Source organism: Elephas maximus, chromosome 2, assembly GCF_024166365.1.
Source record: "Elephas maximus indicus isolate mEleMax1 chromosome 2, mEleMax1 primary haplotype, whole genome shotgun sequence".
Taxonomy (NCBI): domain Eukaryota; kingdom Metazoa; phylum Chordata; class Mammalia; order Proboscidea; family Elephantidae; genus Elephas; species Elephas maximus.
Genome location: NC_064820.1, coordinates 126,550,361 through 126,576,575, shown reverse-complemented (window position 1 = coordinate 126,576,575; position 26,215 = coordinate 126,550,361).

Below are 26,215 nucleotides of genomic sequence, written 5' to 3'. Positions count from 1 at the left end.
AAATTATGTCCCCCCAAAAATATGTATATCAACTTGGTTAGGCCATGATTCCCAATACTGTGTGGTTGTCCTCCGTTTTGTGATTGTAATTTTATGTTAAGAGGATTAGGGTGGGATTGTAACACCACCCTCACTCAGGTTACCTCCCTCTCTGAGGGAGTTTCCCTGGGGTGTGTCCTATACTACCTTTTATCTCTCAAGAGATGAAAGGGAAGAAAGCAGAGAGTTGGGGACCTTACACCACCAAGAAAGCAGCAGCAGGAGCAGAGCACGTCCTTTGGGCCCAGGGTCCCCGCTCCTGAGAAGCTCCTTGACCAGGGGAAGATTGAGGACAAGGACCATCCTCCAGAACTGACAGAGAGAGAAAGCCTTCCCCTGAAGCTGACACCCTGAATTTGGACTTGTAACCTACTAGCCTGTGAGAAAATTAATTTCTCTTTGTTAAAATCACCCACTTGTGGTATTTCTGTTACGGCAGCACTAGATGACTAAGACAGCCTGAGACAGGTCTGTTCCACTTGTGCTTCTTACAGAGCAAAACCCACAAAAAAAAAAGAAGGGTAAACAAGATCAGAGGGTTACCAGTTGAGGAGATACCAGCACAACCTGAGCCTTGAGAATTGTAATAATAGCTATTACATTCTGCTAATTACATAATAAATAAGCATTTACTATGTGCCTGGCATTTTTCTAATGTTTAACGTGGGTTTATTTAATCCTGAAAATAATACTATAAACTAGGAACTATTACTAGCCCATTTTAAACAAGAGAAAACTGACCCAGAGAAAAGCAACTTGCCAGAGTTAAGAGAGTTACTGGGTAGAGATCCAGAATTTGAACTCAGTCTGGCACCAAAGTCCACACATTTAACTACTAGTCCCTACTGTCTTGCTGTGCTGAACATTGTGAACATCACAATGAAAATCACAGGGAGTTAGTCTGTATGTAATGTATGGACTGAAGTGACCAAGGCTAGGCTAGGCTTGCTTCATAAGGAATGTCCTGAAAATTTGTAATCACATAGGAAAAAAAAAAAGAATAGAAAAAAAACCTGAGATCCATGAGAACTGAGCTCTAATGCACTGAGCTTATAACTTACCTCATGTTGTAGTTGTGAAAATTTAATAATCTAAGTCATGCAAAGAATTTAGCATGTTGCCTGATGTAACTAAGAGCTCAAAAACTGTTTTTTATTATAATCACTGTAATTACTAAGCAAAACAAAACCAAACCCATTACCGCTGAGTCGATTCCAAATCATAGTTGTCCCCAACTGTTTTGTTTTGATTTGGTTTGGTTCGATTTTCGGCCCCATAGGGTTTCCAAGGCTGTGGATCTTTATGGAAGCAGACTACCACATCTTTCTCAGCTGAGCAGCTGGTGGACTCAAACTACTGATCCTTCAGTTAGCAGCCATGTGCTTAACCACTCTGCCACCAAGGGTCCTCTGTAATTACTAAAATTACTAGTTCTCACTAATGATTCATCCTGCATGTGACTTGAGCTTGACAAGATCCCTCCTGTTCTGTCTCTGTCTCAGGGCATCTCTTAACACAGCCTCCACCACCCCTGCTGTTCTTTCAGTCTCTCATTCCAAATTTCTAAGAATCCGATTTGTTCCAGTTCATCCATTTGCCAATGGTCATAGGTTATAATTAAATGTGAGCTATAAGCAATCACTTAGCCCATTACCCAACACGGGCCAATCAGCTGTGTCTATATGGTTGCCTCCTTCATGCCAGAGCTGATGGTAAAAATTAGAAGAATGATGATTGGGACAGATTTTATATCTATTCTGAAGAGTACCAGCTTTTTATATTGAGCCATCTCATCATCATTGCCTGAGGATGTTGCGTGAGTCTTCATCACTATAAAGTGGTGAGCAGTAAGAATTCAGATATAATTACGTTTATTTATGGCCATTACTGACCTTTTGAGCACTAATAGTGTTTTATAGAATACAAAGATGATGATGATGGTATTTAACTAACAAAGTGTTTATTATATGCAGGCACTGTTTTAGGTATTTTACTCTTATCACCTAACCCGATTTTCACAGCAGTGACGTGAGACTATATTATTATTACCCATTTTACAAATGTGGAATCTGAGACACTGAAAAGTACCTTGACCAAGACCTTACAGCTAATAACTAGCAGAGCTAGGATTTGTAACAAGACAGTCTTTATCAAGAGCTTATTCTTAAAATCTCTACTCAGAGTAATCCACATCAACCCTACCCGCAAGCCCAAGGAACTCAGAGTTCTCTGACTGCCACAGACCAAGGGGATGCTCTTTTGCAAATGCCAAGGCAGGGAATATGGACGGTAGGACTGGAGAAAGAGGGCAGTTTTCTTCCTGGTGCTTTGAAGTAACAAATCTTGAGTATAACCTTAATGGGATTATTGCCAATGGCTCCAGAAAGCAAATATTCTGATTTAATGGAGTCTTAGGGTAATCTTAGCAAAGAAATAATAGAACAAAAGGAGCCTGTTACTCAAAAGCTACCCACAGAAAACAATAAATTATTAAAGAAAATCATTTTCTAACTAGTTCTTTTGCTTTAAATATGCCACTAATTCTCAAGTCTGGTTTGGCAATACTCTAGAATATCTCTACTTACTTCAGAGTATTGAGAAATCCTTAAGTGTTTCATTTCATTTAATTTCATAAGTGATATTCCAAAATTAAAAAAAAAAATTGAGGTAGCAATTTTAGAAATAATTTTACTGATTTTAATTCTTAATAGACTCCTATGTAGAATATTTAGAAGTAGAAGGTATCAAAAATATAAAATAATGAGGTGATAGAATGCCTACAAAAAAATAGTCTGATAATTACTGTTATAGGCTAGACCAAAGCAAAAACAAAACCCGTTACCGTCAAGTCCATTCCGACTCATAGCGACCATATAGGACAGAGTAGAACTGCCCATAGAGCGTCCAAGGAGCAACTGGTAGATTCAAACTGCTGAACTTTTGATTAGCAGCCGTAGCTCACCGTAGCTCTTAACCACTGTGCCACCAGGGCTCCATAGGCTAGACAGATGCTTTAATTTCTTCCACTCTTACATTGGTTTCTTTCTGCTAGTGCAAAGACATGCCTTCTGAGAGCCTGTATATAGAAAATTTGAATTGGTTAGTCAAAGAAGTTCCAGATGCTCAAGTAGAGAAAGGTCTTTTATATCAGCATTGATGTGGCACCTCCTGTTTGCAAAGCTTTACATCCGCTTATTGGATTATATTATAAAATAAGTGCCATATTTCTACCATTTCAATATGTGCCAGATATGACCTAGAATTACTGGATACAATCCCAGATCCAAGTGTGATAATGTTATGAAGCTATGAACTATAATAACTTTTAGAAAGAAAAGCACTTTTAATGTAATTCTTGTCCTTGTTTCTTTTATAGTGATTGCTGGTACCCAAGAAAGAGATAATTTAATCCAACAAATGGGGAAAAAATCTCCAATAACTTGAACAATCAATAATCTAAACTGACAATCAATGTGGCATGTTTTGTTTAGGGACCTCCCAAATCTCATGCTGTTTTTAGTTACCATCAAGTCAGTTCCATCAGTGACCTCATGCATAACAGAGCTAATCTTTGCCTGGTCCTGCACCATATTCATGATCCTTGGTATGTTTGAGCCCATCGTTGTGGCTATTGTGTCAATCCATCTCACAGAGAGTTTTTCTCATTTTCATTGACCCTCTACTTTACCAACATGTCCTTTTCTAGCGCTTGGTCGCTATGAGTCAGAATCAACTCGACGGCAGTGGGTTTGGTTTTTTTGGTTTGGTCTTTCCTGATGACATGTCCAAAGTAAGCAAGACAAAGTCTCACCATCCTGGCTTCTAAGAAGCATTCTGTTTGCGTTTTCATGGCTTAAGTTAACCCACAATACCAAATACATTCATTTTCTTTCATGTCATGTGTTCCTAAGCACAGTGTTAACATTTTAATTACCACACACCTACCCCATAACCATTGCCTTCCCATCAAACGCGACCTTATTTTCTTTACCCTTTTACCCATTTCATGCAGCTACACTTTAGGCCTTCCTTTGCCTGTCTCCTCCTTTGTATAGTGAGCTGGCTATTTCCCTAGAGTTTATAAAAGTGCGCTTCAGCTTTAAATATTAACAACCCGATTTTGATAAAGAGTAGATTTTCACAGGGCAAGATTCTATATAACAGCTGACAAGATTTCCTGTTAATGGTTCTTGCCTGCTCTCTGGACTGAACACTTTAGCCAGTTTAGCCATTCACCCACATGCTTTATTATAGTTGCTTCCGGGAACTGAAATGAGTCCCCACTTACATGACATTACTTAGCTCTCAATGAAGTATTACAGACACCAAAGGCCAAGGTGCAGTGAGAAAATAAGTAATAACATAATTAGCACATGCAGTCTCATTTTCACTCTTACGTAAAACATTACAAATGACATCTCCAGGTCAGTTGAGAAAATTTTGTTGTTCCCTTGTATAAGTATTAATATACCTGATATTTTAATTTTGTTCATCCTACTCTTTAATCTCTATTTTTTGTTCTTCTCATTTTTATTCTAACTTCCAAATTGATGTCCTATTACCTAGCACAACACCTTTCATATATTACACATTCAGTAAATTTTTTTGAATATTTACTTGGATCCCTAAGCCATAATCTTACCCCCTGTGGTTACACTTTAAAGTAGAATTTATTAAAGGGGATATATTAAATTTATTAATGCTTTCTTGGTCCTCTATTCCTTCAATGTCAGTAAATGTTCATTTATTAAGGCTTCATGGTGGTAAAGGCTCTGCATCATCCATATTTTAACCTAAAACTGAGTACAATATCCAGCATACAACAGGGACTCAATCAGACCCATCTTTCACAGAATCTGGAGTATAGTTAATAGTTTGATCAGCTAAATATTTTTAATGAGTCATATTTTGAACATACTCTAGTATTACTAAACCCAAAAAACCCATACTATTTAAAGTAAATATGGAAACTCAAAAGTATTACCTTGGCTTTCACTGTGCATTCTCAAATATATATTTTAGAGGTATTGATATGGATTGAATCCCATACCCATTGCCGTCGAGTCGATTCCAACTTGTAGTGACCCTATAGGACAGAATAGAACTGCCCCATAGAGTTTCCAAGGAGCACCTAGTGGATTCAAACTGCTGACCCTTTGGTTAGCAGCTGTAGCACTTAACCACTATGCCACCAGGGTTTCCAGTGGATTGAATAGTTGGTCCCCCCAAAATATGTGTTGTAAATCCTAACCTCTATGTCTGTGGAATGAGTTGTCTTTGTTATGTAAACTAGGCAGGATTAGTGTAGGGCGTGTCTTGAGTCAATCTCTTTTGAAATATAAAGGAGATTAAAATAAGCAAGCAGAGACAGGGAAGATAGATGCCACACCACATTAATATAACCAAGGAACAAGGACCTTCCCCCAGAGACAACCAAAAGAGAAAGTCTTCCTCTGGGGCCAGCACCCTGAAACTGGACTTCTAGCCTCCTAAACTGTGACAAAATTAATTTCTGCTTATTAAAGCTATAACTTTAACAAACAGAAATTGTGGTATTTCTGTTATAGCAGCACTAGTTAACTAAAACTTTAGTACTGAGGATGGGGTGCTGCTTTAACAAATACCTAAAATGTGGAAGTGGTTTTAGAATTGGGTAACAGGTAGAAGCTGGAGAACTTTTAAACCACCTGATCGCGTGGTTGGGCAGACCAAAGTGGCAGATTAAGGCTCCAGTCTCTTTGGGGGAGTGAGTTCAAATTCCACCACTGCCAGCAAAGGTTTGGAAACCCTGGTGGTGTAGTGGTTAAGAGCTACAGCTTCTAACAAAAAGTTGGCAGTTCGAATCCGGCAGGCACTCCTTGGAAACCGTATGGGGCAGTTCTACTCTGTCCTATAGGATCACTATGAGTCAGAATCAACTCAATGGCAATGGGTTTGGTTTTAACAGTAAAAGCCTAGACTGCCTTGAAGAGATTGTTGGTAGAGTTATAGACATCCAAGGCAATTCTGGTGAGGGCTCAGAAGGAAGTAAGGAGAACCATAGAGAAAGTCTGTATTGTCTTAGTGAATACATATGGTGCCAGCAGCAGCATTTTGATAGAAACTTTGGCATTAAATCTGCTTCTAGAAACCCTGGTGGTGTAGCGGTTAAGTGCTACGGGTGCTAACCAAAGGGTCGGCAGTTCGAATCCGTCAGGCGCTCCTTGGAAACTCTATGGGGCAAGTTCTACTCCATCCTATAGGGTCGCTACGAGTCAGAATTGACTCGAGGGCACTGGGTTTGGTTTAGTGGGCCTTTAAAAGGAAATGATGGGCATGTGATTAGCCAATGGAGGAAGGGTGATGCTTTTTATGAAGTGACAAAGAACTTGTCTGAATTATGTTCAAATGCTTGGTGGAAAGTAGAACTTATAAGTGATGAACTTGGATATTTGTCTGAGGAGATATCTAAGAAAGCTCTTAAAAGGGCTGCATAGTTTCTTCTTGCCACTTGTAATAAAACATGAGAGGAAAGAGAGGGACTTAAAAATGAACTGTGCATTACAATAGCAAAAAGCTGGAAGCAACCAAGGTGTCTATCAACGGATGAATGGGTAAATAAATTGTGGTATATTCACACAATGGAATACTACGCATCGATAAAGAACAGTGACGAATCTGTGAAACATTTCATACTATGGAGGAACCTGGAAGGCATTATGCTGAGCAAAATTAGTCAGAGGCAAAAGGACAAATATTGTGTAAGACCACTATTATAAGATCTTCAGAAATAGTATAAACTGAGAAGAACACATACTTTTGTGGTTATGAGGGGGGGAGGGAGGGAGGGTGGGAGAGGATTTTTTACTGATTAATTAGTAGATAAGAACTGCTTTAGGTGAAGGGAAGGACAATACTCAATACATGGAAGGTCAGCTCAGTTGGACTGGACCAAAGGCAAAGAAGTTTCCAGGATAAACTGAATGCTTCAAAGGTCAGCGGAGCAAGGGTGGGGGCTTGGGGACCATGGTTTAAGGGGACTTCTAAGTCAATTGGCAAAATAATTCTATTATGAAAACATTCTGCATCCCACTTTGAAATGTGGCGTCTGGGGTCTTAAATGCTAACAAGCGGCCATCTAAGATGCATCAATTGGTCTCAACCCACCTGGATCAAAGGAGAATGAAGAACACCAAGGTCACACGATAACTAAGAGCCCAAGAGACAGAAAGGGCCACATGAACCAGAGACCTACATCATCCTGAGACCAGAAGAACTAGTTGGTACCCGGCCACAATCGATGACTGCCCTGACAGGGAGCACAACAGAGAACCCCTGAGGGAGCAGGAGATCAGTGGGATGCAGACCCCAAATTCTCATAAAAAGACCATACTTAATGGTCTGACTGAGACTAGAGGAATCCTGGCGGTCATGGTCCCCAAACCTTCTGTTGGCCCAGGACAGGAACCATTCCCAGAGACAACTCATCAGACATGAAAGTGACTGGACAGTAGGTAGGAGAGAGATGCTGATGAAGAGTGAGCTATTTATATCAGGTGGACACTTGAGACTGTGTTGGCATCTCCTGTCTGGAGGGGGGATGGAAGGATAGAGAGAGTTGGAAGGTGGCAAAATTGTCACGAAAGGAGAGACTGGAAGGGCTGACTCATTACGGGGAGAGCAAGTGGGAGTATGGAGTAAGGTGTATATAAACTTACATGTGACAGTCTGACTTGATTTGTAAGCGTTCACTTAAAGCTCAATAAAAGTTAAAAAAAAATGAACTGTGCAAAATGAAAACATAACTTAAAGATTTGGAAAATTCTGTTGTACAAACTAAGGACACATGTCCTAGAATTTTCAAGCAAAGGTATGGCTACACAATATTTTGTTAAAGAGATTAAGCCTGTGACTGACGGATCTAACCAACTACCACAAACAGAAAACCCATCTCTTAGAGTAAAAGGGACAGAGAAAGAATGAAAAGAAAGAACGCTGTTTGCCTCTTGGAATTCTATAAATAGGAAACAGGCCAAAGGAGCTACATCTGGTGTCCTCCAAGAAAAGGAAAGAACCATCCCTGGAGCAGGTCATAGATCAGCAGACTTCTTAGAAGGAGCACGGGAAGCACAGCTGCCTTGGTCTCAAGGGGTGGGGTCACAGCCTCTGGGGTCTCAAAGGTGGAGCTATGCCCTCTGGAGTCTCGAAGGGTAGAGCCACAGCCTCCTAGGTTTCAAAAAGTCAGATCTTCACCAAGTCTGCTCTGGGGTATGGGGCTGCCATTTAGTTTGGCCAGGAGGATGGGGTCACTGCCCAAAGCTGAGGGTGTGGGGATGCCATACCCAAGGGGCAGAAGAATGAGGTCTGCTGAGGCCTAGATAGTGGGATCGCCACTCAGATGGACTAGGAGAATGGGGCTACCCAAAGCCAAGGAAGCAGACTTGTCACCCCAGTGGGTATGGAAAGCAGAACTGAAGCCCAGGGCAGAGGGGCTTCCACCTAGCATCCAGAGATCATAGCCAACGCCTTGCCCAGATGGTCCCAAAGAACAGAGGATTATCTTCATGCCTTAAGAGTTAATATAAATTGTTTTGATGGGTTTTGGAATTGTTTGGTGCACATTATCCCTTCTTTCCCTCAAATTTCTCCCATTTGTAATGGAAATGTCTACGTTATGCCTGTTCCACCATTGTATTTTGGAAACAGAAAACATGTAGTCTAGACTTCACACGTTCACAAGTGAAGAGGAATTTTTCCCCAGGATGGAATATGCCTAAAATCTCACCCATATTTGTTTTAGATGATTCAGGAGATGAGATTTTGGACTTGGAGTTGATTTAAGACTTTTGGGATGATGTGATGGGGTGAATGTGTTTTGCATGTGGGAAGAACAAAAATTTGGGGGGCCAAAGGGTAGAATGTTTTGGATTAAATTTTGTCCCCCAAAAATATGTTTTGTAAATCCTAACCTCTATGCTTGTGGTTATAATTCCAGTTGGGAATGGGTTATCTTTGTTATGTTAGTGAGGTAGGATTAATGAAGAGTGTGTCTTGAGTCAATCTCTTTTGAGATGTAAAAGAGATTAAAACAAGCAAGAAGAGATGGGGGAAGATAGATGCCACACCACACGAAGATCACCAAGGAGCCAAGGAACAAGGACCTTCTCCCAGAGCCTACAGAGACAGAAAGCTTTCCTCTGGAGCCAGCTCCCTGAATTTGGACTTCTAGCCTCCGAAACAGTGAGAAAATAAATTTCTGTTTGATAAAACCACCCATTTGTGGTATTTTTGTTACAGCAGCACTAGATAACTAGGACGGGTAATAGTCACAATAAACTTGAAACCTTTTCTAATTTTTAAAATAAATATACAAAATCAATATAAATAATGCAATCTACTTTTATTCATTTTTCTCAGCTAAAAATAAATAAATGGAATAATTGTTGATTTCCTTCATCCTGAAACTAAAATTGGTAGTGTTATTTCTCTTCCAATTGTCATATCTTTTTCCTAAAAATGGACTCTGATTAGCTATGTCAGTGTGTTTTAAAACCTTTAAGAAAGTTACTTCAATGTTAAAGAATTATAAATAATGAAAATGCAGCTATCTGGATACTGGGTCTTGAGTGGTTTACATTTTCTTCTTTTCACTTGTCCATATATTTTTAATTTCCCAGAGGAAAGATGGCATTGATTTTTTTTAATGACAATACATGTATATGGTATGAAATTAAAAAGACAAAATGAAGTGCTGTGAAAATTAAGTCTAACTCCCACCTCTAAACCCTAGCCACCTAATTTATCTCAGCAGAGGCAATAAGAGTCACCAGTTGTTGTGCTTCTTTAGAAATATTCTGTGCATACACAAGCGTTTTTTCTATGAGGGGGGAGTTCTAAAAAATTGTATTACTCAGCAGACTGGTCTGCTTCACTTTACTCATAGCAAAAAATGGATCCCCAGGCTCTAATTCTACATCCATCATTTAACTGACAGCCTCCCAGTGTCTGATTTTCGAACTCCTTGGAAAACACCTGGCTGACCAAGCTTAGGTCAGATGTCCACCCTTGGTCTGAGTAGCTATCACTGGGGATGTGTGTACTGGAAGGAGCTGTATGGTATGTAGGGCTACCCCTCATAGAAGTTTTTGGAGAAGCACATCCTTATAGACCACGTATGACTTGGAATCAATGACTGACGTGTTCCCTACAACATTTTACATAAGTATCACAGGAGTTGTAAAAATTGGTTCAAGAAAATGCTGTGGTTGACCCTACTAAGATTTATTGATAAAGGCTCTGTTATGAATGGCTTTTTGTTTGGTTTTGGTTTTTTGTTGCTGGTTTGTAGCAAGTATGGCTAGCCTGGTTCTACTGGTGAGAAGTAGCAAATATTTCTAAGGCTTGTGGAGGATTTTCATGAATGAGAATTAGAGCAAGGCTTTTGAAAGACCCACTTTTCTCACTCCCAGTAGTTTTTTTCCCTCAAAGGTTCTTGAAGGATCTACTACTTGTTATAGTCAATGTAATGCATAAAGAGGTCATTCATCTCATTTAACTCTTGTGAATTTTATCAAACTAAATACTTTTATATTGCAAAATTTAGTCAATTCTAATATATGGCTAAGCCTTAGTTGTTTTAAGGAACATATAACCATATAATGACAACATGAAGCTGAATTAGACTTTACTGTTTCAGAATTATAGCTGAGGGTCCAAAAGCAACCATCAGCCACCACCAGACACATCTCCAAACACATCATTAAAGGGCTTATTAGGAGGTGAGAGAACCAGCCGTGCTACCCCCACTCCCTACAACCTAGAGCCTTTGTATGTGAAGAGCAGAAATTTGATAAGTAATTAGTAAAAGGGTTTTTGTTTGTTTTTTGCCTGAAAGGAGAATGTTGAGTTTTCTCCTTCTCTACCATAGAGTACGAGGAGGGGGTATCTCTCCCCACCCATCATCCAAGTGAGAAGTTTCCAAAACATATTTGAAGTCCCTGTGGGAAAGGATAACCATCTTCTCATCTCCCAGTTAGATGTTTGCCTACGTGATGGCCTTGCTCTGTTCCTATTTGGTTATCAGAAGTGAATTGGGAAGAGACCATAAGACAATGTGAGCAGGCAGGTGTGGGGCAGCCTACCCTCCCACAGTTTGGTATAGCATGGGCCAAGTGGACACTACAGAAGATAGTCGGATTTCAGCCATTATTCCAGGAGACTGTGGAGTATACCACAAGGTATGGAAAATGCGGAAGACATAGAAGTCAAGCAAAAACACCACTCCCGTATCAAGAAAGTGAGCAGTGAAGAAGTACCCTGTTGTGCCTCTCAGAAAATTCTACCCTTCTGTCCATGAGACAGCAGCTTCTGGATGTCTGCCACCACTGATATGTTGGAGCTGGCCTGTACCAGCTCACGAGAGCTGATTGTTAAATTATCAGGAATTTTGTAAGACAGTTGTTAAATACAGCCATTATTAAAAATTTAAGTTTATAAGGGTGGGGAGGGAGGGAGAAGGGTATTCACTAACTAGATAGTAAATAAGGCTTATCTTAGGTGAAGGGAAGGACAATACTCGATACAGGGGAAGTCAGCACAACTGGACTAAACCAAAAGCTAAGAAGTTTCCTGAATGCAACCAAACACTTCGAGGGACAGAGTAGCAGGGGTGGGGGTCTGATGACCATGGTTTCAGGGAACAGCTAGATCAATTGGCATAACCAAAGTTTATTAAGTAAATGTTCTGCACCCAATTTTGGCAAGTGGTTTCTGGGAGTCTTAAAAGCTTGCGAGCGGCCATCTAATATGCATCAATTGGTCCCAACCCACTTGGAGCAAATGAGGAATGAAGAACACCAAAGACACAAGGAAAATACTGCCCAGGAGACAGAAAGGGCCACATAAACCAGAGACTCCATCAGCCTGAGACCAGAAGAACTAGATGGTGCCTGGCTACCACCAATGACCACCCCAACAAGGAACACAACAGAGTCCCTGACAGAGCAGTGTGATGCAGAACTCAAATTCACATAAAAAGACCAGACTTGATGGTTTGACTGAGACTGGAATGACTCCAGAGAATATGGCCTCCAGACTCTCTGTTAGCCAGCAACTGAAACCATTCCTGAAGCCAACTCTTCAGACAAAGATTAGACTGGACTATAAGACAAAAAATGATACTCGTGGAGAGAGTGCTTATTAGCTCAAGAAGATACATGAGACTAAATGGGCAGCTCCTGTCTGGAGGTGAGATGAGAAGGCAAAAAGGGACAGGAGCTGGTTGAATGGACACAGGAGATCTGGGGTTGAAAGGAGGACTGTGCTTTCACATTATAGGGAGAGGAACTAGGGTCACATAACAATGTGTGTATAAATTTTTGTATGAGAAACTAACCTGAACTGTAAACTTTCACTTAAAGCACAATAAGAAAAAAAATTTTAATTATATAAGTTAATAATCACAAATGTATAAATTTTTATCTAATTATTATAATTAAAAATTAGATAGTTATAATTAAATTATATTAAAATAAAGGTTATAAGTATTCAAAACCTATCACTTACTAATTATTTTACCATTCTCTACTTGCTAAGGTTATTTACATCTATTTTTTATGTATAGTATTTTTTTTTTTTTTTTAGTGAAAATACTAACAGTATGCTACCGCACACCTGTTCTCAACTCCACATTCAATGACCTCACACTGGTTGCTTAAAATCAGCTATGGTGGGAGTATTTACACCATGGAAATTGGCATATGCTATAAATCAGGGCTTCACATATTGTTTTGTTGATTCTCTATACCAAAGGTCAGCAAACTGCAAACTGCATACATTTACAAAATAAAGTTTTATTGGAACACAGGCATGCCCATTAATTTACATATTGATCTCCTGCTACAACAGGAGAATTGAACAGTTTCAGCAGAGACTGTATAGTCTGCAAAGCCTAAAATACAATCTGGCACCTTATAGAAAAAATTTATTGATCCCTGGTCTAGGCTTAAGAGAATGATGGAGAACACGTCAATAATGCAGATTAGACTTAAAAGTGTATGTACTGCAGTTACGTTATTAATAGAACCAAAAATTGAGGAAATAATCTTTTAATACTCAAAAAGCTATTATCCAGTTCAGCAGGGAAGTCACTTATGTATTGATAAACAAGTAATGTTCCAATATACATCTTCATTGTTTTACTTCTGTCTTGCTTGTTAACATAGATAAAAATATCAACCAACATGCATGTCAGAACTATACTCGTTCCTCAATTGCAACTATAGGTTGGCTACAGATAGGAGTTTGGCAACAATTGACTAAAGCATTCTGTGAGAATTAGTTAGCTATATGGGATTTATGATGAAGAATATTGTATATTTTATTATTATTTATTTTATATATCAGTAAAATTTATAATAAGCATATATGTGCTTATCCAATGAAACATAACTAATTATGCTATATTTTTTAAAACACTATGTATGTGTATGCTATACACACACACACAATTTTTTTCAGCACACCACTTGTTAAATATTTACCACCACGCCCAGTCATAGAAGGATTACAGTAGCGCCAATTAGGTAAAAGAACTTTTGGTCCATTGACTGACCCATCTGTCCCCATGGCCCCCACACATCAAAGGAGCTAGGGCTTAGAAGAGGAGTGGTTGCTTCAGAGCACTGACAGCATCCCTGACTCTAGAGCAAGAACTTTTGGCCATGGAAGACAATCCCATAGAATGAGCTTGATGTTTTCACGTGGATTAAATTGGCATGACCTAGATTTTTAAAATGCTAGAAATAATCAGGATACTATGAATCTGCCAAAGATGCTGTAAAGGGTCAGGAAAGAGCATATATCAAAGCAAGAATGAGGAAAAAAAAACAAAAAACTATTGCAGGTACCCCTCCTACCAAGTTCTGACTGTTCAATAAACCAGCTACATAAGTCTAAAATGAAATAGCCATTTATTCCAGGAAAACTGGAGTATAAGCATTATCATGCCATGATTTTCCATGCAGAATATTTTTTCTATAGTATTTATGCTAATGGTAAGTGGTTTATGATAGACTATACCAAATAAGAAAATAAATTTCCCCTAACCTAGCTGTCCTGTCGTTATCTCCATTTTTACTTTTTAGAAGCCAGATCTGTTTGTCTTTTCATCGTGGACCTTACTGAAGTCCAAATCATGTTTCTCACACCTCATTTTGACCACCCTGAGACCCTTTCCGGGGACCTGATATTCATCTTCAAACTTCTCACTTTTATCTTCAAAAGATAACCCAAACTCCACAATCTCTTCCCTTTGCTTCCCCCAATACATGCTAACTTGCTGCCCCTTCAACTTTGCCCTGATGCACAGTGGTTAAGAGTTCAGGTGCTAACCAAAAGATTGGCACTTCAAACCCACCAGCTGCTCCTTGGAAACCCTATGGGGCAGTACTACTCTGTCCTATAGGGTCACTATGAGTTGGAATCAACTCAATGGCAACAGGTAACAAGTAAATTGAAGGGACATCTTGCCTTTCAAATTCACCTCCTTATGTGAGATCTTAAGGAGTCTTTCATTTCAAACCGAAATGTTGCCAATGCTCATTTTATCTTCTCCAAGCTTCACAGATAATCAGACACATTACAAAATCCAAAAAGAAAGAATACAACTTGTGCACCTGGTAAACATTTCAGGATTTTATAAAATGTGTTTGTAACAAATTTTACATAAGTATTTGTTTAATCAAATAATTTGCTTCTTGGGCTGAGTTGTTTTTGTTAGGTGGTGTCAAGTCGATCTTCGACTCATAGTGACCTCATGTGACAGTAGAATTGCCCCATACGGTTTCCTCAGTAATTCTTACAGGAGCAGATCACCAAGGTCTTTCGCCCACAGACCCGCTGGGGGGATTCAAACTGCCAAACTTTTGAGCACTTAACCGTTGCACCACCAGGGCTCCTTCTGGGCATAGACCCAACCTTTTATCAGGGTATTGTATGTGGCTAAGGAGCCACCCAGAAGTATTCAAGCCAGGGCCATGTACTGGGAATCTGAGAGCCAGCAAGTGTTTGGAGTAAGTACACACAGGCAGCCATAGGTCACGTCACGAGGCAGAAATCTGAGAGGTAGAAGGTATAGTCTTTTCCTTTACAGAGCATTCAATCTTCTAAAGTATTTTCCAAACAAAATTACATTGCGTACCTATAAATATTCTAAATTATCTATCAGCATTCCCAGAAAGAAGAAAGAAGTTGATGGGAAGGCAGAAAGAGAAACAACTTTAGCTGCAACTGTCAATATGATATAGACCTGAAGCAATAAAAACTGCCCCCCTGACAGTTCAGAAACCTAGCTGAAAAATGAGTAGTTATAAAAGGAAAGTAGTGTGAAATACTAGACAGAACTTGGGGCTTTATAGTCAGAAAGATGTGGATTTGAATTCTGGTTCCACCCCTCCTTAGACACGTGTTCTTTGGAAAGTTGTTAATTTCTCTGAGATTATAATAATATCTCTGTCTTAGATAACCAGTGCTGCTGTAACAGAAATACCACTTTGCTTTAGCAAAGAGAAATGTATTCTCTCACAGCCTAGGAGGTTTGAAGTCCAAATTCAGGTGCCAGTTCCAGGGGAAGGCTTTCTCTCTGTGTAGACTCTGGGGGAAGGTCCTTGTCATCAATATTCCCCTGCTCTAGGAGCTTCTCAGCACAGGGACCACCAATTGGTCCCAACCCATGTGAAGCAAAGGAGAATGAAGAACATGAAAGACACAAAGAAAATATTAGCCCAAGAGACAAAAGGGCCACATAAACCAGAGACTCCATCAGCCTGAAACCAGAAGAGCTAGGTGGTACTCGGTTGTCACTAATGACCACCCTGACAGGGAACACAACAGAGAGTCCCTGATGAAGCAGGACAAAAGTGGGGTGCAGAACTCAAATTCCTGTAAAAAAGATCAGACTTAATGGTCTGACTGAGACTAAAGGAACCCCAGAAAACATGGCCCCTGGACTTTTTGTTAACCCAGAACCAAAACCATTCCCAAAGCCAACTCTTCAGACAAAGTTTAGACTGGACTATAAGACAAAAAATGATACTTATGAAGAGTGTTCTTAGATACATGAGAATAAATGGGCAGCTCCTGTCTGGAGGCAGGATGAGAAGGCAGAAAGGGATGGCAGCTGGTTGAACTGACACGGGAAACCCCATGGTGGAAAGGGGAAGTGTGCTGTCATATTATAGGGATTGCAACTGGAGTCATGTAACAATATGTGCATAAATTTTTGTATGAGAAGTTAACTTGAGCTGCAAACTTTCACCAAAAGCACAGTAAATTAATTAATTAAAGGAACTGAAGACCAGATGAGTTGTGGAATGACAGCAAGGATATCATACAGGAAGAAAGCAAGAGGTCATTAAAATGACAGGAAAAAAAGAAAAGACCAAAACAGATGACAGAAGAGACTCTGAAACTTCCTCTTGAACCTCAAGTAGCTAAAACAAATGGAAAAAACGATGAACTAAAAGAGCTAAACAGAATATTTCAAAGGGCAGTTTGAGAAGACAAAGTAAAGTTTTATAATGACATGTGCCAAGATCTGGAGATAGAAAACCAAAAGAGAAGAACACACTCAGCAATTCTCAAGTTGAAAGAACTGAAGAAAAAATTCAAGCCTCGAGTTGCAATACTGAAGGACTGTATGGGGAAAACACTGAACGATGCAGGAAGCATCAAACAAAGATGGAAGGGATACACAGAGTCACTGTACCAAAAAGAACTGGTCAACATTCAGTCATTTCAGGAGGTAGCATATGATCAAGAGCCAATGGTACTGAAGGAAGAAGTCCAAGCTGCACTGAAGGCATTGGCAAAAAACAAGCCGCCAGGAATTGACAGAATATCAATTGAGATATCAACAAACGGATGCAGCACTGGAAGTGCTCACTCGTCTATGCCAAAAAATTTGGAAGACAGCTACTTGGCCAACCTACTGGAAGAGATCCATATTTATGCCTATTCCAAAGGCAAGTGATCCAACCAAATGTGGAAATTACGGAACAATATATTCAATATCACACAAGTAAAATTTTGCTGAAGCTCATTCAAAAGCAAATGCAGCAGCACATCAACAGAGAACTGCCAGAAATTCAAGCTGGATTCAGAAGAGAACGTGGAATGAGGGGTATCACTGCTGATGTCAGATGGAGCCTGGCTGAAAGCAGAGAATACCAGAAAGATGTTTACCTGTGTTTTATTGACTATGCAAAGGCATTTTGACTATGTGGGTCATAACAAATTATGGATAACATTGTGAAGAATAGGAATTCCAGAACACTTAATTGTGCTCTTGAGGAACCTGTACATAGAACAAGAGGCAGTTGTTTGAACAGAACAAGGGCATACTGCATGGTTTTTGTTTTTGTTTTTTTCTTTTTTTTAAAGAGAAGTATGAGTTGGATTCAGCTCGATGTCAACGGGTTTGGTTTGGGGTTTTAAAGAGAAGTCAGTATGAGTCAGAATCAACCCAACGGCAATGGGCTTAAAAAGAAGTCTGAAGCCCTGGTGGCACAGTGGTTAAGACCTCAGCTGCTAATCAAAAGGGAGGCAGTACAAATCTACCAGCCGCTCCTCAGAAACCCTATGGGGCAGTTCTACTCTGTCCTATAGGATCACTATGAGTCAGAATCAACTGGACGGTAACGGGTACAGGTGAAGAGAGGACTGGCCTTTGTCCTCAACTACTGGGAGGTAACTTCTAGGCCCCTGCATAGTCCTACCTGCTAGGAATGTCTTTGTTTGCCTGAGGGCTTTAGCTACCGAACAGTCTAACGTCTAACAATGTGATTTATTATCGGGACTGTCATGGATTAAACGCTGTTAGGTGCTGTCTAGTAGGTTCCAACTCATAGCAATCCTATGTACGACAAAACAAAACACTGCCTAGTCCTTCGCCATTCTCATGTTCATTGTTATCCTTGAGCCTAACAGTTGAATAGTGTCTTCCCAAAATGCATGTCAGCTTGGCTAGGCCATGATTCCCAGTGTTGTGTGATTCTTCCATTTTGTGATCTGAAGTAGTTTTCCTATGTGTAGTAAATCCTAATCTCTGCCTGTGGTTAATGAGGCAAGATTAGGTTATGTTCCTGAGAAGAACACATACTTTTGTGGTTACGAGGAGGGGAGGGAGGGAGGGTGGGAGAGGGTTTTTTATTGATTAATCAGTAGATAAGAACTGCTTTAGGTGAAGGGAAAGACAACACTCAATACATGGAAGGTCAGCTCAATTGGACTGGACCAAAAGCAAAGAAGTTTCCGGGATAAAATGAATGCTTCAAAGGTCAGTGGAGCAGGGGTGGGGGTCTGGGGAACATGGTTTGCGGGGACTTCTAAGTCAATTGGCAAAATAATTCTATTATGAAAACATTCTGCATCCCACTTTGAAATGTGGCGTCTGGGGTCTTAAATGCTAACAAGCGGCCATCTAAGATGCATCAATTGGTCTCAACCCACCTGGATCAAAGGAAAATGAAGAACACCAAGGCCACACGACAAGTAAGAGCCCAAGAGACAGAAAGGGCCACATGAACCAGAGACCTACATCACCCTGAGACCAGAAGAACTAGTTGGTGCCCGGCCACAATCGATGACTGCCCTGACAGAGAGCACAGCAGAGGACCCCTGAGGGAGCAGGAGATCAGTGGGATGCAGACCCCAAATTCTCATAAAAAGACCAAACTTAATGGTCTGACTGAGACTAGAGGAATCCCGGTGGCCATGGTCCCCAGACCTTCTGTTGGCACAGGACAGGAACCATCCCTGAAGACAACTCATCAGACATGAAAGGGACTGGTCAGCGGGTGGGAGAGAGACGCTGATGAAGAGTGAGCTATTTATATCGGGTGGACACTTGAGATTGTGTTGACAACTCTTGTCTGGAGGGGAGATGGGAGGATAGAGAGAGAGGGAAGCCGGCAAAATTCTCACGAAAGGAGAGACTGAAAGGGCTGACTCAAGAGGGGGAGAGCAAGTGGGAGTATGGAGTAAGATGTATGTAAACTTATATGTGACAGACTGATTGGATTTGTAAATGTTCACTTGAAGCCTAATAAAAGCTAATTAAAAAAAAAAGATTAGGTTATGTTAAAGAGGATTAGGGTGGGATACAATACCCGTACTCGGGTCACAGCCCTGATCTCATGTAAAGGGAGTTTCCCCGGGGTGTGGGCCCACATCACCTTTTGTCTTAGAAGAGATAAAAGGAGAGAGAAGCAAGCAGAGAGATAGGGACCTCCTACTACCAAGAAAGAAGATCCAGAAGTGGAGCGTATTGCTTGGTCCCAGGTTCCCTGTATTGAGAAACTTCTAGACCCAGGGGAAGATTGATAACAAGGATCTTCTTCCAGAGCCAACAGAAAAAAAGTCTTCTGGAGCTTGCACCCTGAATTTGAATATCTAGCCTCCTAAACCTGAGAAACTAATAAATTTCTATTTGTTAAAGCCATCCATTTGTGATATTTCTGTTATAGCTGCACAAGATAACTAAGACAGGGGCTTATGGGACCGACCATATCAGTCTGACCTCTGGAGGAACTGAACACTAAAAATATTAGCCTGAATCTCCAGGAAAGGCTGGAGACTAAAGGTCAGACATGTGGGCAGTATGTGATCAAACCCCAGTAAAAACTCTGGGCACCAAAGTTTGGGTGAGCCTCCCTGGTTGGTAATACTCCTCGAGTATTGTCACGTGTCTCAGCCAGGAGGAGATAATGCTATCCAGGATTCCATAGGGAAAGGATCACCAGAAGCTTTATGTTTGGCCCCTTCCCAGACTTTGCCCTATGCATCTCTTCCTTTGGCTGGATTTAATCTGTATTCTTTCACTGTAATGAAACTGTAATCATAATTATAGCACTTTTCTGAGTTCTATGAGTAGTTCTAGTGGATTTTAGAAACTGAGAGTAGTTGTGGGTACTTCCAAATTTGCAGTCAGCTTGTCTAAAGTGTGGGTGATCCTGGGGGCCTCCAAACTTGAGGTTTGTGTCTGAAGTGAGGGCAGTCTTATGGGGACTGTTTCCTCAAATTGTGCAGTTTGGCATACTCCCTGCAACTTTCCTTCTCTGGACATCAGCTCCTTCGCATATAAAAAAAGGTCTTTTCCTACTCAACACTGGATGATTCTAGAAAAGGAGATCCAAGCAATGTACTATGAGTTTTTTTCAGTGATTGGTGTGATGCAATGAACCTGCCTCTTGTCACCCAGGTGCTGAACACATAGAAACCATTGTCTTTCCAACAATGATGGTGGGGCACATCTTAGACCCAGGACATCTATTAAATACCACTCTGTGGTCCCAAAGGAGCCCTGGTGTGGCAGTGGTTAAGTGCTTGACAGCTAACCAAAAGGTCAGCAGTTCAAATTCACCAGCCACTCCCTGGAAACCCTATGGGCAATTCTCCTCTGTCCCTTGGGTCACTATGAGTCTGAATCGACTCAACAGCAACAAGTTTTGGTTAGTGGTCCCAAAAAAGCTGAGTGTGGTCTGCAACAGGACATGGAAAGTGAAATAAGAAAGTTTATTCTAAACTCCACGAGCAGTCTAATCCTTCTTTTCCATAGTTTCCTGAGAATCTCAGTGAAACAAGAGAATGACTCCGAGGACAGGGCCTATATTTGAAAATAATGATAGATGACACATTTTGAAAAATTTTTTGTATGCTCTTCTTTCTGTGCCTGCCCCTACGTGTTTCTCTTTCTTTCTCCCAAGCTCACACTTATAAAATATTGCAGAAAAAAAAACAAAATGGCTTCTACTATGAAAACTGCTTCAGAAAAGAGAGGACTTTGTCATTTTTTTCAGGCCCTAGAAGTATTATGTGTTCAAAACACTGAACCTTGGAAAGGAGAAAGAGATTTTGACTTATCCCCGTACCTGAAATCTTCTCTGAAGGAGATTATGTCTGGCAGGATGTGGCCATTCCGACAGTCAGTCAAATGACTGTTTTCCTTTCTCCAGAAGAGGAAGCAAGATCTCACATATCAGTCTTGGAATGGTACCATTCTGAAAACTCATAAATAAAGAAATGCTTGGGAGAAAATATGGACTCTTATCAACCAAGTCTGCAATAGCAGAAGTATTCTCATACTCACTGGCAGCAATCAAAAGAAGGAAGACTTCTCCAAAATGGCCCTAACTTTTGGCCAGTTTTTACCTCTACCTAAGGAGAATGCGACCAGTCACACAGTGGGAGTCACATCATGGTGGCTGTGTGGCTCTGAGTCCTGTGACTAATGCTCTTTTGAAAACAAGGATTGCTTTCAGCTCTCCAAAGACCCTGACCACATTTTGTGGAGCTATTATTAAAAGATTTCTTTTTCTCTCTCTCTCCAGTTCTAAAAGAAAATTTAAAAAGACTTGGCACTCCTAGGAATGTATAATTGTTGCTGGCAGCTCTTGCTGCTCTTGCAGTTGTTTATATTTTGCATTCTCTACAGGTAGCCCCATCCAAATAAAATCTCATTACTAAAGGACTCTGAAATTGAATGACTACCCCAGTAATTGACTACTTTTCAGAAAATCTATAGCATTTTCTAAACATCAAAGATTTAGCTTGCAGCACTGTAGTTAGCTGAACGGCGAATTTTATTTACAGGTATCCCATATGTAGATGTTTTTTGCCTGATCAGAGAGCCTAATATAGGGTCTCTGGAGTTTCCCAAAATACGTCCCAGCGCACTAATAATGCCTAAATTCTTTTAAGAGAACCAGAAAGGCCCTGCCTTCCTCAGACCATGTTAGCTGGGCATTATAAAATCAGGCTCATCCCTGCACACCTTCTGAGGAATCCTACAAGGAAAGCCCCAGCCCACCAACTCATCAAATCTGGAGGTAATCTGCTGGTGCAGCCCTGGCTTCTAGTTTGTGGCCTGAGTCCACTATCATGGTCTCATCCGCCACGTTGGCCCAGACTTTATGGTCATACTTCAGCCTCGACTTTCCTGCTTGAACTTCCAGTTCCTTACCTGGGAGGGATAGACAAGGGATAGTGCTCCCTCCCTTCTCATTATCATCTGTCCACTGGATCCTCTTATAAGTTGGTTGAACACCAGGAATCACATTGCTTTCAGACTCCTAGTGTTGTCTCTTATTACTGAACTATGGATGGCCCTGGCTAACAGGGGTCAATTTCCATGAACAACCCCAAATTTCCACTTTGGGCAAGTGGAAAAATTGCCATAAATTAGTGCCTTTTGAAGATTTAACTTTTAGTTCATCCAGGTATTTTCTCAATGTGGCAAAGAATAATAAAATAGATTGTTTTCAGTTAAATTCTTCATCTTGACCAAGTTCCTCCTTGATCAATGAACTACTGTGAAATAAAAAGCCGAAGGGGAAGCAGGAGGAGAGAACAATGAAGGAATCTGGGTAACTAGCTGCTGAATAATTGAGAAAAGATATGACATTGCTGGTAAGATGGGAAGTCTGAGCACATCATTTGTTTGTCTTTTGATGAAATTAAGCCTATGGTCTAATGACAACTCAACACAAGTGTTGTAGAGATTGAGAATGAGCTATTTAATTATATATGCTTTAAAACTTTTTAATACATAAATGGAAAAATAAAATTAGCCTTCCAAAAGGAGATTTATTAAAGACATCATGCCTTCAAACAGAATAGCAATAGAAATTTTGCCCAAGTGATTATATCACAAACTAATCTTTGAAATTAAAATGGGCATCTCTGTAGGAATACTAAATAGTACATTTGTTTTACAATACCATTCAGTTTTTCATTTAGAACATGTATGCTGCTGAGTAAAAAGGTAAGGCAAAGTGTAGTTATTTCAACTGTTAGTGAGTCTTCTCCCAGGGCGATGGCTATGTGGGGAGTCATTATTCTATTCTGTTTACTTTGTGTATGTTTGAAATTTCCATAATAATTTTTTTCTTTCGAAAAAGAAACCGTCTTCTTATGACACGGGATAAGTCAGACTTTTTCACTTTAAGTCTTAACAGATGCAGCCTTCACTCTCTCTCTAAAAGGATTCATTTTTCTGGAACATTTGAGCATCGCCTTCAAAGAATGGCAAGAGTTCTGAGCTGCTTTCACTGTGTGTTATCCCCTTGTCTGCTGAACAACCCCACTGCTACTACTGACAGCTAAGGACAGCACACAGACTCAGAAGTCATTAGGACTGTGGTCGTAAGCTCAACTTTTTACTGGTCCCTTATGTGAAATGGATGCTTGCCATATAGAGCTATTAGGAAAGGCAGGCCCCCTCTCCACTTGGTTTAGCCACAAAAATAATAATAATAATAATAGCCATCGAGTTGATTCCAACTCATAGTGACCCTATAGGACAGAGTAGAACTGCCCCATAGGGTTTCCAAGGAGCAGTTGCTGGATTTGAACTGTGGCTTTTTGGTTAGCAGCCAAGCTCCACAGAAGAAAAAACCCAGAAAGAATGTTTGGTGGCTTGAAGGGGCTTGAGGGGAGAACTTTACCAGATAAGATAAATCCAATTCCACAAAAAAGGAGTCAGGTTTTATATTAAGAAGCTGGTAACTGCTTGTTTTTGTCTCAGATGGCCTAAAGACTCCCATGACAACGTGCTCTGGCCCCAGATTTCCCAGACTGAATGAATCTCTTTTTTCCTCTGAGTTCCCATGGCACTTTACTTTCCATGACATTGATTCCTTTCTATTTCATAACTATCTCATCTCTCTCCTTGCATTATAAGTTCTGGAGCACGGGATGCCTCCCTGTGACTTTGACTCCCCCACAGCATCTAGCACTAGGTGACAACACCAGTCACTCTAGCTGCTTGCTGTTACCACTGCACACCTCCACCCTTGCCCTAGCTCTCTACCCTCAGTCAGAGCCCACAGTAAAAAGACTGAAATCTAGGCAGAGGAAGAATAGTACAAAGATCATCAAGCTACCAATCAGAAACCCTGTTCTTCTAGCCAGGTCCTAATTATTTATTTGTTTAAAAAAAAAAAGTGAATCAACTTTGACTGTCTCAAAATGCATGTTTTTACAATGATGCTGATATGATAGATATCGAATATCAAACACACACCTTGTACAGAACTACCAAGAAAGAGCCCTAGCATAACCTGTCCTGACTCTTAGATCCCTCAGTCCATCTAGGGATATAAAAGGAACCAGAGAAGCTGGAGGGTTTAAGGATTTGGTGACAGGATTTCACTGGAGAGAGCAGGTACTGACCTGGGTGTGAGTCTCCTCTCTTCACCCATGAAACTTTTGAGAATGGAATGTGGTACATTACTTTCTATCCCCAAGCACAGCTGGGAGAGCCTCAAGCACCTGGGAGATTTTGAAATGTGCACTCTGTCATTGGAGACACAGAAGACTGACACTGATACAGCTTGAAAAACTCAAGTGGGATGGGGCCCAGGGCTGCCTTCTACCTGGAAGTCTAGAAACTATTTGTTTAGATGGAAGAGGCAAGAGAGGGCTAATGTGGGAGGGGGCTGAGAATTGCCTCATGTTTCACATGCATCACGTGTGTGTCAGGAGGGAGAGAGGACTGGTGAGAAGTCGTGGTTTATCCTGGCCAATACAGCTACCTGGAGGGGTGGGGAGACGTCAGTAAGAAGAGGCTGGAGATGTATGGTAGACACCCAAGGAGAAATCCACTTGGGTCAAGGGAACTTCGAGAAGTAGCCCCAGCAGAAAACTTCTGAATAACTCAAGAAGAAACCACAAGAGAAGAGTCAGCTTCGTCCATCTCCAGATCCACCCAGGGCGCCAGCTTTAACCATCCATATGTCCAGAGAGGGTGAGGACCTCCAGCCAAGCCATGCCCTTCCCTACGCTTCTCCTCCTTCTTCTGACTCTTAAACTCTGGCAGTTCCAAGCAGCAGTTAGTGAGACAGGGAGGAGGTGAGATGAGAGAGCCAGGAGGCAGAGGACCTTGCCCATCCCCACAGCAGGCACCAGCCCAAAGCAAGTACAACTGAGGAAACAGGAGAATTAACTAAGGTCAGACGTTTATTATTTCATGGCCAGCACATTCTAATTGCTGAATTGTGAATATGCCTATGTCCTAAAGTGACTGTAGGAATGTCACCTAAGAGTGAGCAGAGAAATTATGTAACTGCTAAAGTTTTCCTCTAGGAACAGAAGATATCTCCACTAAATGAAGCTTAAACACACAGTGGTAAATAAAAATAAAGCTGTGTTTTTATCACAATCGAAGCATCCTGCTTGCTTAACATACCAGTTGTGTATATAAGATCAGTCTATATTCCTTTAAGTCTTTTTAACGATAAATACTACTTTGTTGAACATTTAGTATGTATAAGGCACTATGTTAAGCACATTCTGTATCAAGCAGGGTACCAGAAGAAAACACATTGCAAGGTCAAATTCGAATTGTTCTAGGGAAGTTTAATAACAGGGCTGTTTGCAAAGATGTGGCAGCGTGTAGGGACAGTGCCGTACCCTGGGGCTAGTAATAGCAAAGCAGTTACCTGTCAGTAGGCATGAAGGGAATTGAGGAGGGAACAGTTTTCCAGAATGTATAAGGAGAAAGTTTCCAGGAAGAACAGAGACAGCCTGAGGCAACGCTGCAGGACTAAAGCTCAGCATAAACACCCAGCATTACTTCCCCCTCACTCTGGTCACCTGTCTGGCTCCCTGTTGGCAGTTTTTCGTTCTGTTGTACATAGGGTTGCTATGAGTTGGAACTGACTTGGGAACCTCTTGTTGGTCCAAGCAGGCCAGCCTCCTGGGAATGACAGCAGGGAGGAGAATGGTGGAGAGTAGATCTGAAGGGCAAACGAAGACATCAGGTACAAATGCATATCTAATTTGATTTTCATAAGAACTCTTATTATTCATATTTTGCAGATGAGGAAACTGAGGCTCAGGGAAACCAATTAACTCAAGATCAGAAGGCTATTAAATGAAAGAGTCGAGATTAGCATCTAGTTCTGTCCAAAATTGTCTACTATCTAACTAGTGAATGCCCCCCGCCCTCCCCGCTCTCGTAACCATCAAATTTATGTTCAAAATCATCTTGTACTAATGCATTATCATTGGAGAGAGTCTTTATAAATATTACCATTTTACCTGTTCATTTCAGGTGAAAAGGGTAAACAGGCAAAAGCGTACCTAACTATTAGGAGTCCCTGGGTGGTACAAATGGTTAAGTGCTCAGCTGCTAAGCAAA